This window comes from Ictalurus furcatus, chromosome 14 (assembly GCF_023375685.1).
Source record: "Ictalurus furcatus strain D&B chromosome 14, Billie_1.0, whole genome shotgun sequence".
In the NCBI taxonomy this organism is placed as follows: domain Eukaryota; kingdom Metazoa; phylum Chordata; class Actinopteri; order Siluriformes; family Ictaluridae; genus Ictalurus; species Ictalurus furcatus.
In genome coordinates this window covers 27,658,494-27,664,273 of record NC_071268.1, presented here as the reverse complement: position 1 = coordinate 27,664,273, position 5,780 = coordinate 27,658,494, and the positions used below count along the sequence as shown (strand labels likewise).

Here is a 5,780-nt window from a genome sequence, read left to right as displayed (position 1 = left end):
GGGTGTGGTAGCCACACCCGTGCACTCTCCATAGACAACAGTTGTCAGAATGGGTTGTACAGAATGCCGAAAGTCAGCTGGTGCTGCTGGATCTGTCTCAATCGACTGGAAGTGCGGGTATTTGTGAAATGGAAGCGTCTAGGAGCAACAACAGCTGAGTCACAGAGCGGGGCTACGGAGTGCTGAAGCGGAAGATAAAAATCTTTTGTTTGATCACTCACTGCCTCTGGAAGCAACATCAGAACAAGACCTGTGCTTCATGAAATGGGTTTCATGGCCGAGCTGCTGAACACAAGCCGAAGATCTCTATATGCGGGGCCGAGCAAAGCACCGATACTGCACTCTGGAGCAGCGGAAATGTGTATTCTGGTGTGATGAGTCACACTTCACTATCTGGCAGTCTGATCGATGAATCTGGGTTTGGTCAACACTTGGAGAACGTTACCTACAGGAACACAGAGTGCCACCAGTATAGTGTGGTGGAGGAGAGATGATGATGATGATGATGATGGATAATGCTGCAGCATACAAAGACATTTTAGTACAGGAGTGTCCAGTCTTAAATGGGAAGAGCCGGTGTGGGTGCAGAGTTTCATTCCAATCCAAGCAGGAGCCACACCCGAGTCTGTTGAAAGCCAAGCTCAACTGATCAAACGGGTGGAATCGGGCGTGGCTCCTGCTTGATTGGAACGAAAACCTGCACCCACACCCGCCCTCAGTTTCCTGTGCACAAAGTGAGGACCATAAACACATGATTTGAAGAGTTTGGTCTCGAGGAACTCCTGCACCCGAACCCCACTGAACACCTTTAAGGAACTGGAACTGGAACGTCGTCTAGCATCGGTTCCTGGCGTCCTTACTCCTCTTTCAACTGGATTGAAAAGGCAAATATTCCCACAAACACGTTCCAAAATCTTGTAGAAAGACTTCCCGGACGATCGGAGGCTGTTACAGCTGCAAAGGCAGGGCAATGCCTTATCACTGCCCATGGGTTTGGAATGGGATCTCCAACAAGCTCACAGTCATCTAGCTGTGAGGGTCAGGTGTCCATATACTTTTGGGCAAACTGAAAACTTGGATGGGAAAATTATATATTTAAACAGTTGTTGTAGTTTAATAATAAATGATTATAAAATCAGACTGTAATGCTATCCAGTTGCCGCTAGGTGTCATACATAGTGTACATCATTCAGGGCACATTATGTGTGCGAGTATTCAGTCCTGGTCCCTGATTTGTGCTTTTTGAGGACAGAAATGCCTAATTAACACACTTTCATGAAAGCATGGCCAATGAGGACACTTTGGCATGAAGCAGCTCAGATTGATAACGACTGGTGAAAGTTAGGGAAGATGTTTATAACACATTTAACAAGTGCATTTTTGAATAAACCGGTTCATTTGTTCAGTGTTTTTTATTTATTTTTATTTTTTTTAATGATTTAATCAGATTTTTAACAACTTATATCTTACCGAAACATCATCGCACTTAAATGTGAATGATTTCGAATTGTGTAGAAACAGAAAGTGGATCAGAACCAGGAAAAAAAATATATATATATTTTATCTAGATTTACTTTATAATACATTTATTATAACACTGACTGTGATATTTCCCCAAGTTACTACAGACTGATACATACTGATACTGTTACCAATCAGTAACAAGAGTTTTACAATAATTAGCATCAAAATTATGATTTTTTAAAAAACTGTTCAATTGTTATACTAAATAATACAAAACAAAATGCAAAGTGTGTTCATATCTGTAATATATCACATAAAACGAGTGTGTAATATGCTATGTTTGGCATCATGTGTTATGTGACGTAGCGTAGTTTATTATATATATATATATATATATATATATATATATATATATATATATATATATACACACACACACACATACATCTTTACAAAAATAACATTCAAAACAGGATGTTCAAAAATGTCTAATCAGATTCAATTATACTACTACTGCTTATAATAATAATAATAATAATAATAATAATAATAATAATAATAAATTCAATTGTTTAAAATAATTATTTTCATTTCAAAAATTGAATAAATATATTTTAGTGAATTTATATCATATTAATAACAAACAATACATCATATATAATTCATTAAAAAATATATATATATACAAAAAAATAAAGACTATAAACATAAGTTTTAGAAAATCTCATTCTGAAAGAAAGCTAATAATTATGGGTAATAATATTGTTATTATCATTTATTAAAGTTTATTAAAGAAGTCGTTTCCTGGATCTGTGCGTTCGTGGCCAAGATTTGGCGTTTCCTGTTGTGGGCGGGGCTTTACAGCGGCGTCACCGCCCACTGTTTCCGTGGTAACTTGGACCACTTTTCAGCGCGCGGAGTTTTATACCTCACTGAGAGAGAGCCGTGCGCGCGACCTGATACACCCGGAGGTTTACAGAGAAAACGGTAAGAATATATACATATCTATTTATATATTTATATATTTGATCATTTTTAACATCGAGGTGGAAACTCTTACACATTTCTTTCACTGCAGTTACACAGCTGAACCTTTTGCAACTGTTTTTACTTTCTTTTTCTTTTCTTTATTTACCAAGGTGCACGCGCACCAAAGTAAACACATATAATAAATAATAAGCTGTTTATTATAGATATGCTTGTGTTAAAAAAAAAAATTTGCATGCTTTTATTTAAACAGTGAAAAATCTTTTGATGTGGTGCAGACTAAAGCAATGTAAATTAATATGTGTGTCATGTTGTAAAACCTTTGGAAAGAATTATAGAAGAATAATTTAATAGTGAAATCTGTCAAGTAAAGCGATGTAATGTAATGTAATGTAAAGTAAAGTATCGTCTTAGCCTGTATTTCTAAGTCATATTTTGTATTATGCTTTGCTGTGACTAACACAGTATTACCCTACATGAACTGTTCAAGAAAACCTCCTATATCTCCACGGCACGTCCTTCACAAAAGAGGTCTAAACTGCAGGGAAAAAGTCTTGTGTGTTCATTATTGGTGACACTTTCACCAGTTAAACACATAACCCAGCCTCATTTCCCCTCTGTCTTGTCCGCTTCCCTTTCTTTTCCTCTCTGAACACCAGTTGTTGTTTTTTAATGTCATTCTGTATGTGTATAGTTACATTACAAGATATCAAATCTTAATAAACTAGATCTTTTCTCAGCAAAAAAATGTGAGCATGACCGTATCTGAGCAGATCTATCTGTTAGATATTAACCAAACCAGATCTTTCTCGTCTTGTTTCATTTGTAAACCCAAACGACCTCAGCGACTCTGTGGAAGTTAAGTGCATTGACTCTGATGTATTTGACACCCGTGCGATATTATCACGACCCGAGTCTGTGTGTAGTCACACAATAAGCAGGAAAAAAGCCAGTTATTTCTGTCCATGGAATTTTCTGCGGCTTCCTCTTTTCTCTTCCCGTCTCCACGTTCTCACATTCGCCCACAGTGTCTTCCAGCTGCAGTTCATCTGAGCGCTGAGTGGATCTGACAAAATCACAAACGCCCGGTCAGTATTCTGAGCTATGAAGTAAAAGTGATATTTGATATATATATATATATATATATATATGAACCAAAATTCCAAATGGCTAAATATCAAGCCAAAGTGTTATGGAAACAGTTTGCTGATAGCCAGGACTGTTTGTGAACCTTCAGGGGCTCTAAGAGACCTACACGGGGACTTGTACGCTCACATAATCCAAGCTTAATAATTAATGGATTAGAAATGTATTGTTATTTAACACACACACACACACACAAAAAAAAACTTCTGTAAGGAGACATTTATTTAACATTTATGGACGTCTCCAGAGTCATTGCTTTGTACTGGTGGACCCCTTTGTGCCCCAATGGTCAAAATAACCCTCTGGGGTACCCTTATGGTATATAAAATGCCCTCTGGGGTGCCGTTACAGTGGAGAAAGCTCGATGAAGTGCCCTAGTGGCCGCCCTTTAAATGGAAAAAAGTGATGAAGTGCGCTTATGGGTTGCACTATGTGTGAGAAAACATGATTAAGTGCCCTATAGACTTCCCTACTTTACTTAAACATGATGAAGTGCCCTCTAGGATGCTGCTGTGTGCAAGAAAATGTGATGAAGCATCATCTAGGGTGCCCATACTTGCGAGAAAGCATGATGAAGGGTGTCTTTCCACTGGAGTATATGTTATGTAGCGTCCTATGGGTTTCCCAACTTTACTTAATAATGATGACGTGCCCTCTAGGATGCTGATCTGTGTGAGAAAATTTGAAGAAGTGCCATCTAGGGTGCACTTGTCTATGGTGCTGTTCCAGTGGAGAATATCTTATGTAGTGCCCTATTGGCTTCCCTGTGTGCAAGGAAACATGACGTAGTGCCCTATAGGCTCCCTTGCTTTACTTAAACATGATGGAGTGCCCTCAGGGATGCTGCTCTGTGCGGGGAAAATGTGATGCAGTGCAATCTAGGGTGCTCTTAAATGTGAGAAATCCCCTCTGGGGTTCCTTTCCATTGGAGAATATCTTATATAGGGCTTTATAGGCTTACCTATGTGTGCGGAAACACAATGACATGCCCTGTAGGGTGCCCGTCCAGTGGCGGATATGTGATGTAGTGCCCAGTAGGCTCCGCTACTTGCGAGAAAACCCAGTGGCATGCCCTCTAGGGTGGCTTTCCAGTGAATAATATGTGATGTAGTGCCCTATAGGCTCCATTATGTGCGTGAAGTCATTATTACATGCCTTCCAATGGTAGATATGTGATGCAATGCCCTGTAGGCTCTGCTACTTGCGAGAAAACATGGTGATGCACTCTCTAGGGTGGCTTTCCAGTGACTAATATGTGCTGTAGTGCCCTGTAGGCTCCCTTACATGCCAGAAATCATGATGACATGCCATCTAGTGTGCCCTTCCAATGGAGAAAACGTGATGCCCTGTAGGCTCCACCGGAGCTCATAACATGCATAAAGGTGCATGCTTACAGATCATTATATTTTATAACATGTCTACATTCATAGACGAGTTTCTGATGCCAAAAGTGGGGGGAAAAAAGGTGTGTATGGATACCACTCAAGAGACATTGTTAACAAAATTGTCCTGTAATCGGATCAGTTCACGTCACTGTTCGAAATTTATCTTTTCCCCGAGGAGAACTCGTAACTCACGGCTTAAAACATAACACGCGATCAGTCGGGATTAACGGAGGATTAACTTTATTACCTCCAGTAAACTACCAAATCCACTGACGTGAAATATTTGGTGCAATTTAAACAAACTTCTGGTTTTTTTCCGCTCCGTTTTTGTACTGTCGTGTTTGGCTTGAGTCCGAGGATCTTTCTGGAAGCCGTGTCAACTCTGAGGCTCTGAGGCATGTACGCTAAGGGCTACAGTTATGCGGGTAACCGGCATTCCACCATTTCATCCACTCCCAGTTAAACACAACCTCAGAGATGAACATGGTACAGGCAGGACTGTATCATCTTCACCACAACATACCAGAAAGCCTCAGCTGCTACGCTAGCGCTGGACTAATGACCAAATAACACAGGCGCCTTCGGGATGCAACACAATACAGCGGCTTCAACACGCGTGCGGTGCAAATAACACAACCGTGTAAGACAACACCAGAGTGCAAAGCGAGTAAAACACGTCGCACGGAGTACGATAAACACACAGGACAGTATAAACAACTACACACTAAATACACTAACTACACAGCACAAGTGTGTGAAGCTAAGCAGACTTTCCACAGTTTACACGGTGTAGTTCCA

At 40.0% G+C, this 5,780-nt stretch overlaps 1 protein-coding gene across 2 annotated transcripts in view; it reads left to right on the top strand.

The window, feature by feature from the left end:
• Positions 1 to 2,084: 2,084 nt before the first annotated feature.
• Positions 2,085 to 5,780, top strand: part of fhl3b (four and a half LIM domains 3b) — a 20,553-nt gene continuing 16,857 nt past the window's right edge. For both annotated transcript variants that reach the window (XM_053641861.1, XM_053641864.1), the window contains exon 1: positions 2,085 to 2,451. The gene's annotated coding sequence lies outside the window, so the exon portion shown is untranslated. The remainder of the gene's footprint in view (positions 2,452 to 5,780) is intronic.